Raw genomic sequence first — 15,153 nt, 5'->3', positions numbered from 1 at the left:
GTCCTGGTAATTGACGTAACTGAACCTGGTAACTGATGTAACCAGTCCTGGTAACTTGTGTGTTCGATCACAAGTAATCCATATTGAGGTAGAACCGATCCTTGTGATTGGTAGAACCGATTGAACCCATGATTGTGATTTGATATTTGATCAATCACATAGTTGTCTTGGAATACAGATGAACCAATTCTAAACTTGTTTGGAAGTGTGGTATAATCGATTCCAAGATTGTAAATATGAAACATAATTTACAAAGAAAAGATTTCAACATACTTTGAACACGAACAATAACTCTTATCTTTTATTTTTCAAAGATATTCCTTAATTACTCAAGGAGATCCCGGTCCGAAATAAATTAAGAATCTTTTAATTAAGGTTGTTAGTTTTATATGCTTTAATTACCAGCAATTAAATACATATTGGACAAAGCATTTTCAGGAATTATGAAAACCGATTTTGGGCATTTATTGCATATCTTGAGAATATTCGGTTTTGGAAATTCCTTGGTGTCCAAACATCCTTGGTCTATAAATACCTAAGTTTATATTTCTAGCAAACTATCCTAAGAGTCGGCCAAACTTCATCTTTTTGTTGTTTCTGGTGGAGCCGTCTATCCGGAGAGGAAAAGTACCCTAATTAGTCGAAATCTCTTACGACCGCTCGTTTAAAGACTTCCAAGCTCTACAAGTATCGTTGGTGGGAAACTAGATAATTGCAGTTTATTAGTTTTCGATTGATTTGATTGACTAACGGTTGTTGAAATTTGATTGCACCTAGTTTGTTTATTCTTGAGAATCTTCTCTTCTGATATAAGATTCACCTCGAACTAGATCGAAGTGTCGACGGGATCTTTAGAACTGTTTGTAGATATAAAGACATCTTGTGATAATCTATTGTAACAGACTCCATTCTGTGCGTGATTGATCACAAGAGATTCAAGTGGTGTTGTTCAGGTTTAATTGAAGATTAAAGAAGATTTGAAGACGAAGAAGATTTCTGATTGGTTTCTCATATCTTTGTGTAGCGCAAACCTTGATCGGCTGCGATCCAACTAGAATCAGATTTATTCGATTGATTAGTTGCGTGAGATCGGTAACACCTAATAGTTTTCTTGAGTTCTATTTTGATTGCTACAAATCCGAATCTTATTACTTAGGTAATAGAGATTTGATTGATCTAACCAGGAAAAGGAGTTTATTAGTTTAAATGGAAGATCCTTTGCATATGACTTGATATATCTTTACTGGAAAGAATCAATAGAGTTGTTACCAAACAGATTTATTTTTTCTTTACTGTTTGGAATACGATCCAAAGGAATTGTTCCAGTGCGTGCACTTATTGAATGTCGGAAGCGTAGGGATACTGAAGAAACTAAGTGAACTAGGTTTAGTTGCTTGGTCTCTATACGAAGTATGGTCTAGATTTTGTATAGCCGCTTAATTATGAGAGTATTAAATTCTGGACTTGGTCCCGGGGTTTTTCTGCATTTGTGGTTTCCTTGTTAACAAAATATTGATGTGTCTTTTACTTTTCTATTTCCGCAATTATAATTTTTTATTATAATTAAAAGTAAAATACACAAACGTTAACTCTGTATTACTTGATAGTGATCCTATAGAGTTTGGTTAAGTCCGAACCTATTATCAAGTAATCATACTTTGATTGTTGTATTTTCTCGATCTCGTATCCATAGACGACCACACAAAGTGTGAATACCGATTTGTCGTACTGTCTCGACTTTGTCCATAGACAATCACTTTCGGTAAGAGGACTTATAGGTGGATATTTTAAAGATTGTGGTATATTTGGGTACCCTCGTCTTTTCACCTTCAACCTTAGGTTTTTCCAAAACCCTGTAGGTTAACGACTTGAAGATTTCATTGGGATTATGAAGCCAGACCCAACTATTTTCTCTGTAGTTGTGTGTTCTGATCTTGTTGTTTTCTATCGTGATTGAGTAATATCTTCTCTACGATTTGCTCGAGATTAAATCTCCGATAGGCAAGATAAAAATTAGTCACAAACATTTCGTCTCATCGTTTGTGATTCCACATTATCTTGTTTCGCTACCATACGATTAAGATTATTGTGAGGTGATTGATATTTTTAGGTTATTCTTCGGGAATATAAGTCCGTTATATGAATTGGTTCTTGTTCACCTTGATTTATCAAAAGACTGAAAACAAAACTCATAGGTGTATCTGTGGGAGACAGATTTATCTATTCAACAGAATTTTCTGTGTGAGACAGATTGGTTTATCAAGTCTTCGACTTTGGGTCGTATAAAATCTTAGTTGTGGGTGAGATCAACTAAGGGAATCAAGTGCGCAGAATCCGGCGTGGTTCTAGAGGCATAAGGAACGCGATTGTACCTTGATCAGTGTGAGATTGGTTAAGGCTGAACTACATTCCAGTCCGAAGTTAACTTGGAGTAGGCTAGTGTCTGTAGCGACTTAATACATTGTGGTGTTCAAATTTGTACTAGGTCCCGGGGTTTTCTGCATTTGCGGTTTCCTCGTTAATAAAATTTCTGGTGTCCGTGTTATTTCTTTTCCACATATATTTTCTATATAATTGAAAAATTACAGGTTGTGCGTAAGTTCAATCAATTGTGAATCCAACCTTTGGTTGTTGATTAAATTGTTTGACACTTGGATATTGGTTTTTGATACCGTCCAAGTTATTTCTTATATTCAATCGGGCTCGCAAATTCCTATTTGTTTGATTGCAGATTGAATTAAGAAATTGAGATATAACTCTTTGGTATACTTTTCTTAAGATTGAGTCTGATTGTCTAATTGATTCTCTTGAAAGTATATTGGAGTTAGTCCATACAGATTGCTAAGCGAAATATTGGGTGTGGTTCTTAGACCCCCGCCTTTTCAGTTACTTTGCGAATCGAGTTGAGATTGTTTAAGTACTGTGAGTTTGCCTGGCCTAAGTGGCACCCCACTTACGAGGGGAAATCCGGAAGATCGTCTGGGACGGTGGGTAGACAATGGGACTTATCATCCCCATACGTTGGCAACTGGCCAATGGTGTGCGTTGTCAGGCCCGGCTAGCATCCCACTTACGAGTGGCAACCTGGATGACCGTCTGGGACGGTGGGGAACTGGATCATGTTCCACACAGTACTAGATATTGTTGACATCAACCTTGTGAACTTTAGGGACTCCTGAGTGTGTAGTATGGGATGCACATTTAGTATACCTTGTTGAGATATCCTTTTGGAAACTTGCCAATTGAGATTCTTGGTGACGTTGTGGACTCTTTTTGGATTCCTGGGCAGGCGGTATAGGATGTTTGCTCAGAAGGTCTAAATTGTTGTTCATGACAACTTGAAGAAACCCGTGATTTCTGAGCATCTGGTATGAGACTTTTTCTCAGGAAATCCAAACCGAAAAGTTTGTCCACAATAGTTTTGTTTTGAATTTGAAGGAGTAAACGATGTAACACCCCGAAATTTTAGCATGGCGCATGCGCAAAGATGTGCCATGGCATGAGATAAAGCTTCATCCAAAGCTTCCGTCGCGTAGTAAAAGGAACATTGGCCTAGGGCCAATCATGCATCAAATGGTGCTTTAGGCCAGTTTGGTGGCTGGCTTAGAAACAAAATAGCACCACAATGACGCATTACGCAGTTCATTGGCCCAGGGCCAATATTTCTTTACCGTGTGCAATAGGCCAGAGCAGGCTGGCCTTGACAATGGACATCCATCATGGCTGAACATTGGGTTGGCAGTGAACAACCATCATGGTTGAACATCGGGTTGGTAGAGCACAACCATCATGGCTGAACATCGGGCTAGCAGTGAACAACCATCATGGATGAACATCGGGTTGGCAATGAACAACCATCATGCTGAACATCGGGTTGGCAGTGCACAACCATCATGGCTGAACATCGGGTTGGCAGTGAACATCCATCATGGCTGAACATCAGAGTTGGAATTTGCAGTGAACAACCATCTTGGACGGTTATTCAGAAATATATGGCAACAGTCATGAATAGTAAAAGTGGGACTAGGTGAATGATTTTTCCTCCCCTAATCAAAGTTTTAAAAATGTCAAGTTAACATAAATAGGGAGGGGTACTTGGTTAAAGGTGCATATACGGACCATGCACCAAGTAAGATAGCCTTGGAGATGTACAGCCATCACGGCTGTACATTGGAGTGGCCTATGGGACAAAGCCGGAAATACAGCCATCGCGGCCCTTCACGGGGTCTGGCTCAGGAAGTGTTCAACCATTATGGTCGGATATTGGAACTGGCCTGTGAGCCATAACTGAATGTACAACCATCACGGCTATACATTGCATTTGGCCAGGGAGTCATGGGACTTGGTGAAGTCATTTTGCTCCTCTTTACAAACTTGTAGAAGTTGCAAGCTAACATATATAGGGAGGGGTAGCTGGTTGAAGGTGCATATGCGGACCATGCACCAAGTAAGCTTCATATCTTAGTCGGAACGGTGTAAATGATGATTAGGCCTCATTTATATCTGCGTAGCCTCGCCAATGGAGCATGTTAAGCATGGTCATTACTATGCCATGCCATGGGATCGATGATGCATACCCTTTATGCATTTTGACAGAACGGCCTACACGGACTAGGCCTTTGCCACTAATGCTTGGCCACGACCTTGAAAACAAGTTTGGCTTAAGTTGCTTGTCCCTTCGATAATGAAATACGGTATGTTCTTGGTGTCTTTAGAGTAGGGAAGGGTACGTAGGCAACCGCAATGAGCTGCAACATTTCCGGTCTAGCATGTTGGCCCCTCATATCACCTAAGATCGGTAGCTCGATGCAAGAGATGATTGCGGCCAAGCTTTATGAGGCTTAGTTGCATCCCAGCTAAGGGATGTGTTAGAGCATTGCTCGGTCGAACTCGCATGCGTTGCTATCTCAAGCATGTTTGTCAATGTTAGTGATCAAAACTATACGTCTTGATTTCTAGTCTATTATAGCTAAGTATCGGACTAGGATAGAAAGTGTAGTTGAGCTCAAGGACTTCATGGAGATTCATCATACAAGTAGAAGAACTACTCAAGGAACCGGTGGAACTTCTCTACAAAAAGGTATGTGAATACTTGAACTTATCTGTCACTCAAAAGTCTATCTACTCTATCTCCTACTTCTTGAGACAAAAAGTCGTATGCTATATATATATAGACTTATATTATACACATTTGGTATTTCGAGCCGAGTATACCTCGCCTATCTATATCTCGAAATATGTGTTGGTAAGATTTTCGCTTCGACCAAGTTTATCTTTACCTAGTGATGAAAGTCATGATATGTTTCAATCATCTTGAAAATTTCTTTGACGAGAAATGGTGTAGCAACTATATAACGTCCTCTAAGAATGTTTCAATGATTGAAATGAGATTTTAGATTACATAACCAATGATGGACATAAGCATTGTTGTGGAAACACATTTATGTATAAGTCCTATTCCTTGAACCAAAGTTTGCGAACTTTGTTGATCAAGAGAAACCGGAAGAATGGCTTGTTGCCAAGTCCGCGAACTCAGTCCGCGAACTGCCGAACTTCTCATCCCGAGAAATTATGCTGGAGTTGACAAACTAGTTGCGTGAGCACCAGTACGCGAACCCAGTCCGCGAACCGGCGGAAGGTCTCTTACCAAGATTTTATGCTGGAGTTTGTAAACTCTGTCTGGTTGCTTAAGTCCGCGAACCTAGTGTACGAACTTAAGAAGGTTATATATCTGAAGATAATTTCTGAACTTAAACTTTAAAAAGACTAAGGAATGCAGTTTGCAAACCGTGGGTATAAAAGTTCATGAACCGATTCAAGTGAATCAAATCATCTTTGCTTCAATTGTGTCTTGTGTAGTTATATAAGATTTCCTTGCAATTGAACAACTCTCTAACTAGTTCATTTGAGTCATTTGAACCAGTTATGGTGAAGAAGAACATGGTTGATATGAAATGCTCATATGGCTAACTCTTTGGTTAACTATTGTTGAAACAACAATGTACACGTTTGGGTACGGTTAACAAACCTAGAAGCGTGCAGTTCATTTGTGTATAACAAGCTAAGTTTTCGATCTAACGGTTGAGAAATATTAGCTTGAATCTAAATCAGGTTTTCATCTAACGGTGAATTGCTTTGTTACCAAGGAAAAACCCTGATTTGAAAGACTATATAAAGGAGACATCTAGTATTGTGCAAAACTAATCCCCACACCTTATGTGTGATACTAGTTTGCGTACTAGAGTCGGTTCTCCTTTAACCTTTGGTTTTCTTCTTCTAAAACCAGGTTAACGACTTAAATACTTCATTGGTATTGTGAAGCCAGACCGATACTACTTTTATCGTAGTTGTCTAATCTGATCTTGCATCTTCTATCGTACGAATACAATCAGGTCGATTGGCTTGAGATTTGATATCTCCGATAGGAAAGATATAAAAATAATCACAAACATCTTCGTCTCTTTGTTTGTGATTCCACAACATCTTGTTTCGCTACCATACGATTAAGATTGTTGTGAGGTGATTGATTAATCTAGGCTGTTCTTCGGGAATATAAGACTGGATTATCAATTGGTTCATGTTCACCTTGATTTTTATCAAAAAACGAAACAAAAACTTTAGGGTTTTTCTGTGGGAGATAGATTGATCCTTTGATAGACTTGTCTGTGTGAGACAGATTTTTTTATTGTCAAAGCCTGCGATTTTGGGTCGTAGAAACTCTTAGTTGTGGGTGAGATCAGCTAAGGGAATAAAGTGCGCAGTATCCTGCAGGGATCATAGGCGTAGGGAGTACAACTGTACCTTGGATCGGTGGGAGACTGATTGGGGTTCAACTACAGTCCAGTCCGAAGTTAGCTTGGAGTAGGGTAGTGTCTGTAGCGGCTTAATACAGTGTGTGTTCAATCTGGACTAGGTCCCGGGTTTTTCTGCATTTGCGGTTTCCTCGTTAACAAAATTTTTGGTGTATGTGTTATTTCAATTTCCGCATTATATTGTTTTATCTTTATAATTGAAATAATACAGGTTGTGCGTTAGATCAATCAATTGGAGAATCCGACCTAACGGTTGTTGATTAATATTGATTGACACTTGGATATTGGTCTTTGGTACCATCCAAGTTATTCCTTGTATTTGATTAGTACTCGCATTTTCTGTTTGAGGAAATCAAATCAAGAGAGAGATATAAACTCGTTGATATATTTTTAATTGATTGAATCTTGTTGATTCTCTTAAAAGTATATTCGAGTTTGTCCATATAGATTGCTAAGAGAAATATTGGGTGGTGTTGTTAGACTCCCGCTTTTTCAATTGGTATCAGAGCAGGCAAACACGTTCAAGACCTCAAAAGTATGTGTTTGTAGCGATCTGACTATATGGACCATAAAGTCTCAATTGACGCCTCACCAGGTTTAAAAACCAAACATAGGAAAGAGTCTGATAAACTGGTTACTCTTTAAAAAGGGTTGGATTAACAAATCCGGATCAACTCTGGTATTGTTGCAGAAATTGCAATTCTTAAGGATTTGATATCTTGTAAAAGTCCCTTGATGAATCTGAATAACTCCAGTTGTCCCTTCTTAAAGAATAGTCGTAAATCAAATGGTAATCAACGACCAGTTGTTATGAAAACTGATATGACTAGGAACCACTCAGACAAACTTGAAAGTCTTGGCACATGTTGGTGTTGTGATTCTTCCGATCACCGTCAACAAGTCTGTATGTCGTTTCAAAGAATCCTAAATGTTTCAAGTGATCTTTGTAAGAAAACTAAACAACTTTTTGATACTCAGAAAGGACATACAAAACTAGTAGGAAACTCTAAATAGATAAGTATTAATAGTATGGGTGCCTTTGTTTTAAGATCTACGTCTCCCTTTCAATGGTTTCTTGATAGTGGATGTAGTAAACATATGATAGGTGATCTCACATGGTTTGCTTCGTCTATTGACTATGAAGGAGGTCCTGTAACATTCGGAGATGGGAGTTGTTGCTACATCAGCAAGAAGGGAACGATCAAACTGCCTGGTTGTAGGATCAGAATCTCGCAACAATAATATCTTAGCGAAGTTATCAACAACACAACACAACAGCGTCGCAGAATAATTTCAGAAATGATACGATAAACGACGTCAGCTAGAATCACGAGAAAAATGTGATAGTCCTGCGAAAATTAGAGAGCTTGCGAGATTAACATTTGCAAGGTTGCGGGAATGTCGCAGACCATATCCGAAAATAAAGGACAGATTAGCTGTCATCCACTATGTATTTCCCTATAAATAGTCGTTCAAGTTGTAGAGAAAGGGGAGAGATCTTTTTTGAGTAAGAAACAAGTAAATAGGAGAGAGAAAGTCTAGAGCAGAGGTCATTCTTGATTTCTTTATCTTTTCTTGTAAGAATATTCAAAGATTGATCAATAAAATTAAGAGTGTAAATCTAAAAATGAGTTAAGTAATAATGAAATCATATGAGGGGTGTAGTGTAGGATTTCCTGCAACTACATAATGGCGCTAGAAACAGGGAATTGAAGATCGAAAGTTGAAGATTGTTGTTGAGAATGTTCAAATCAAGAAAATGATTAAATAAATCAGTGAACCAGTTAAAAGAAAGATGATTAGAATTAATGAAGATGACAAAAGATTGGAGTGTAATATGATAACAAAAACGATGGTTAATGAATTCCATGAAAACATCAAAGGAAGAATACATAAACGAAATTTTGAAGGAAGGAAGGTTATGGCGGTAGAAAAGACATCACCCTTGAAAGATTGGGAAAAGCAAAAAATTACATTCATGGCGGCAGAAATACCAAAAGAAAATTTGAACCACACATCTCCATTGGTTATTACAGTGCCTATTACGCGAAAAGAGAAGGAGACAACAACAAAATCCACGGGAGAATGGATATTGAACAGAACTTTAATCGATACAGGAAGTTCAGTGGATATAATATTTTATCACGCATTCCGGGGAATGGGATTTAAAGATGAAGAAATGTCCAGTTCAACATATTTTGTTCACGGCTTTGGAAAATCCACAACAAAACCTAAAGGATAAATAGTGGTACGAATTCCACTTGGAGCGGTCGAAACACACGTAACACTGTGCGTGGTGGATATAGAATCGCCATATAATATGTTATTAGGAAGACCATGGATACATGCGATAAAAGTTGTAGTATCAACGTTGCATCAATGTATTAAATTTCCCACACCAAATGGAATAGGTGAAATCAGAGGAGATGTTGACAATGCGAAATTATGTCATCAAATTGAAGTAAAGCATTATGAAGGACAAGCAAAAAAGAAACAATTTCGCAGAAAGTTGGCAAAGGAAGCAAAGAAAGAAGAAGAATTTAGAGTATATATGATAAGGGCAAAGGAAGGCAAAGGAATACCCAGCGAAATTAAGGAAGAAGGAGAAGGATCTGTGAAAACAATAAAAGAACCAACACCAATGGGAGAACCTAAACCCAGTTACACTGCCGCAGAACCAACAAAATAAATAAACGTTGGGACTATAGAAGAACTTCTAATATTGAGAATTGGAACCAAAATGGATGTGGAAGAATAAGAAAGAACTGTTAACCTGTTGCGAGAATATAAAGATGTTTTCGCAGGAAGCATGGATGAGATACTGGGAATAGATCCATCAATTGCATGCCACAAGTTGGAGATTAACAAAAATGTGAGACCATTTAAACAGAGAATAAGAAAAATTACAACAACTTACCATTCCCATATAGAAGAAGAACTACAGAAAATGCTTGATGCGGGAATCATAAGAGAAGCTAAATACCCAGAATGGATAGCGAATATGGTCATTGTCCCAAAGAAAAACAAAGGAATCAGGATTTGCATAGATTTCACTGATTTAAACAAAGCTTGCCCCAAAGATAGTTTTCCGTTACCAGATATTCCTCAAACGGTGGAATCCGCAGCGGGAAATGATAGAGTATCGTCTTTAGATGGGTACAAAGGGTATAACCAAATCCCTCTCGCTGAAGAAGATCAAGAACATACTGCTTTCTTCGCCCCTAGGGGTTTATATTGTTACACTAAAATTCCATTTGGTTTGCGAAATGCGGGAGCGACATACCAAAGAATGGTAGAGAAGGTGTTCGCAAAATGGATACACAAAACATTAGAAGTATACGTGGATGACATGTTAGTAAATAGTAAAGAAGCTAAAGACCATGTACAAGACCTGAGGGAGATTTTTGAACAAATGCGGCAGTATAACATTAAATTGAATCCTGAGAAGTGTACTATTGGAGTTGCATCGGGAAAATTTTTAGGCTACATTGTATCAAAGGAAGGAATAAAGGTTGATCCAGAAAAAGTGCAAGCAGTTCGTGACATGCCAACACCAGCAACAATAAAAGATGTACAAAAGTTGAATGGGCTTCTAGCTTCGCTGGGGAGATTCATTTCGCGATCATCAGACAAATGCAAATATTTTTTCGATATACTCAAGAAGGGTGTGAAATTTAAATGGATTGATGAATGTGAAAAATCTTTTCAAGATATCAAAGAACATCTTATGAATACAACTATTTTACAAAAAGCAGAATGAGGAGAAGAATTATTGATCTATCTTGCGATGACGTCGCATGCATTAAGTGTTGTGTTATTGCGAGTAGACGCATGAGTGGAGAAACCCATTTATTACACTAGCAAAAAATTTAATATTGCCGAGAAGAATTACTCAAAGATTGAGAAATTTATCTTAGCATTAGTTTATGCATCGTTTAAGCTCCGCATATTTTTTTCAGGCGCATAAGATAAAGGTATTAACCAAAGTACCAATTGAATCAGTGATGAAGAATTCTAAAAGATCAGGAAGAGTGGAGAGATGGAATGCACAAGTAGGCCACTTTGATATTAAATATGAAATTTTGTCTTCACCAAATTCACAAGTTGTTGCAGATTTCTTGGCAGAATTTCCTTTAGAAGAAGATGAAGCAGTAGAAGAAATAATGGATATAGAAGAAGAACACGGAGATCCAAAAGATTTATTAACAGAACCAAATAGATGGGAGATATTGGTAGATGGATCATCAAATGGAGAAGTAAATGGAGTTGGAATTGTTTTAATTTCGCCAGAAGGAATAAAGATGGCTTTTTCATTCAGATTGGAATTCGCATCCACTAATAATGAAACGGAATATGAAGCTGTGATACATGCCTTAAAATTCGCAATAGAAATGAAACTAGAAAATGCCAGGATCACTAGTGATTCGCATCTAATTATTCGCCAAATAAAGGGAGAGTATACTACAAATGAACTATCCTTGAAGAAATACAAGAAGCTCATTGAAGAATTGTCATCGAAAATCCCAAAAATAAAATGGAGGCACATTTCAAGAAAAGATAACAGACTCGCGGACGCTTTTGCTTTCATCTCAAGCATGATGACAGATCCAACTGCGAGATGCATAAAAATACAAACACTTCTGTCACCATCAATCAATAAAGAAGAAGAAGAAGTGGACGTGATGATAATAGACAATGAAGAAGAAGAACAAACGAACAATATCGCAGACTGGAGAATGGAACTTCATGCATATTTGGCGAAAGGAGAAACACCAAGAACTAGATTGAAACACACAAGTTAAAAATCCGTACAACAAATTATGAATTAAGAAATGGGTTGCTATACCGAAAATCCTTTAATGGACCATCTCTCAGATGTTTGACACGAGAGGAAGGAGAAAAAGTGCTAAAAATGTTACATAGTGGGGATGCTGGCAATCATAGCGGGGGAAGATCTTTGGCACATCGAGCAAAAATGCAAGGTTATTACTGGCCATACATGCACGAAGATGCAAAACAAATATCAATACGTTGCGAAGATTTTCAGAGGCATGAAAAGAAAATACATGCACCTGGAGCACCATTATTATCTTCAACCAGTGTGTGGCCTTTTGGAAAGTGGGGCTTAGATATTGTGGGACCATTTTTACCAGGTTCTGGACAAAGAAGATATTTAATAGTCGCAACAGATTATTTCACAAAATGGACAGAAGTGAAGGCAGTACAGCATATTCGCGACAAAGATATCTTTACATTCATATTCGAAAATATCATTTGCAGATTCGGAATTCCTGCGCAGTTGGTATCTGATAATGGGAAACAGTTTGAAGGGCAGAATATAGAAATGCTACTTAATGCATTCAAGATAAAATGTGGAAAGTCTACTCCTTTGTATCCACAAGCTAATGGGCAGGTAGAAGCAACAAACAAAACAATTGCAGATATATAAAAGAAGAAATTGGAAGGACATCATAGAGCATGGTGCGAACAAGTACATAATGCAGTATGGGCTTATAATACAACTAGAAGAGAAGCTACTGGAATGTCACCTTTTTGTTTAACATACGGAGTTGAAGCGGTGTTACCAACAGAAGTTGTTATTCCGGTAACAAAAAGAGAATCTTGGGAGAAAAATCTTAGTGCGGGTTTGCTCTTAAATAAACTTGATGAATTAGAAGAAAGAAGAGAAAAAGATTTACAACATATGGAGAATTATCAGCGAAGATTAGCCCGAGAATATAATAAACGTGTCAAAGTACACGAATTCCAACCAGGAAATTTAGTTCTGCGAGAGACACCAATATATCATCGAGAAAATGGTGGAAAATTAGCGAAAAAATGGGATGGACCTTACATCATTAAGGAGATAGTTGGAACAAGAGCTTATAGATTAATAGATCCAGAAGGTAGAGATGTTGGTCATAGACTTGACAGACCATGGAACATGTTGTACTTAAAAAGATATTATCCATAAGAAGCTTTGAGAAGTTATGGATTCTGAAAGAATAATTGCAAGAATACTCATATCAAAACAAGATCATGATGTGCGAAATTTTCGCAGAGATAATCACAGAACATTGACATAAAAGAAAGGGGCGAACCTTTATGGCGTACACCCTAATTCGCGAATAAAATTTCACAATAGGCAAATGTAAGACCTAAAGTACGTCATATTAGGGGGTACCTGTTGCATGGCTCAGGGAAAGGCTACACCGCCACCGGAACCTGAGTCATGGAGACTTGGGGTCAATAAATCCCATGCGGGAGAAGAACCTTGGATTCTCAACTTAAGCATATGACTTGGGTTGGGAGACTAAGGTAATAAGGACTCTCCCAAGGAGTGCAGATCTGATCAAGGCGCCGAGGTACACGGTTGAGTCAAGAGTGCCAGGGACGTTTGAAGCGTACCTTTCCATTCTTGACAAGTCTTGGCTTATACTGCACTCGGCCTGAAGAAAACCCCACTTAGGGTGCAGTCTCGTAACCATAAGCCCTATATGTAAAAGGGATAAGAGGCTGAGAAAACAACTGGTTGTTGTTAAGACTGGATGGGAGGAGCTAACCTTGTATGGTAGAAGTACGCCTCCTTGAAGGGGCAACCAGGGGGAAGATAAGGGCGGAACCCTCCATTAGGTAGCTGATAAGTGTCTCAAGACGCAAATGTCATGAGGCTTTCTATTCGCAAGAGTATTAAGGCTTGTCATATTTGTGCAACAATCCTGAAGAGGCAATAATACAAAAGAAAAAGATAAGACGATATCAATGGGTTTTCGCATGAAAGTGCGAAGACGTCCTGCGATTTCGTCGCAAGACGGCAATGTCATGGGGCTTTATTTTCGCAAGAATATTTAGGCCTGTCATATTGTCGCAAGATTCCTGAAGAGGCCATAATACAAAAGAAAAAGTTAAGGCAAGATCAATGGGTTTTTGCATGAAAGTGCAAGGACGTCCTGCGATTTTGTCGCAATGACAAGAGGTGGCATAATAAGACCTTTAATTAGGAAGGCAAAATAAGACCACATGATAAAACAAAATATTTATAAGTATTCGTAATAGATTATTTTTTGCAAGAAAGATAATGAGAGGAAAGTATGGGAATCAATAAACAAGAAGCATTATCTTTCTCATCAGCAAAATACTAAAAGGAAAAATTGATTCCAAAGTTGGTTGAAGAATATTATTCGTAAAAGTGATAAAAGTAAGACAATTCAAGAAGATAAAACTAGATAAGAAGCTCAAGCTTCAGTATTAATTCCAATAGCATGAGATAACAGACGTTCTTCGCTAATGTTCTCAATATCGCAAGCCTATCCTTCATTTCGGTTATGATCTTCGCCTTGACTAGCACCTTGATTATCGCCAACAATTACTTCTTCAGGAGAGATTTCTTTGTCATTTTGATTAACACCAGCAGATGCTTCCTTAAAATAAATTTCTTCTTCACCTTCCAAGAGATCATCCTCTGCACCACTTTCATAATCATAATCACTATCAGCAGGACGAGGAACTTCATCATCATCTACTTCCAAAGGTTCAATTGATGTATGAGGAAGAGATTTTGACAATAAAATATCATTTACAAGGACTTCAGCCCGGAGATGAACTTGATGAAGAAGTGCTCTCTGATGATTCCTATCTTGAATATCTTTAAAATAAGCAAGATAATCAAGTCTTCTTTCTGCTCGGTCGCGAGAACCAGTAAGGGAAGAGACGAGCAATGCATTTTCTTTGCGAATTTTGGCATATTTAGCATCCAAAACAGAAATGGAGGAATGAAGATTCTTCTCAGACTCTGCGAAAGGTAGAATACAAAATTTCAATAAGATGAAAAACTCAGAAAAATATGACAAAGAAAAGATAGTTAAGGCAGTCAAACTATTATGACTACCTTCCTTTTGCGAAATAAGGTGTTGAATCAAGGACAGACAACTATTCTCCCAACGGTCCATTGCATCGTCAAATTTATCTCCAACTAAACCTTTAAGTCGAGACTGAAGATTTTTCTCTTTAGAAATAAGAAAGGCATTTTTCTTCGCAAGAGAAGAATAAGATTCTTCTAATTTGGAATATTGTTCTTTAAGTTGATTCACCTTTACACTTAAAGCTATTCTACCTTGAATGAGTGTATCTCTTTCAGCGATAGATGACTCTGTTACTTCTTTAAGTTCATTTCTCAAAGAGCGAAGAGATTGCTCTTGGTCATCACATATTTTCTGAAGAATGCTAAGTTGTTGCGAAGATATCGCCATCTTGTTTAAACAAGTTCGCTTCTCTTGAGATAAGGTTTTATTCTCATCTGATAAAGTTTCCAGCCCTAAATTAGCTTTAGTTAAAGAATAAG

The sequence above is a fragment of the Papaver somniferum genome, chromosome 5 (genome assembly GCF_003573695.1).
Source record: "Papaver somniferum cultivar HN1 chromosome 5, ASM357369v1, whole genome shotgun sequence".
NCBI lineage: Eukaryota > Viridiplantae > Streptophyta > Magnoliopsida > Ranunculales > Papaveraceae > Papaver > Papaver somniferum.
Note: the sequence above shows the minus strand (reverse complement) of the source record.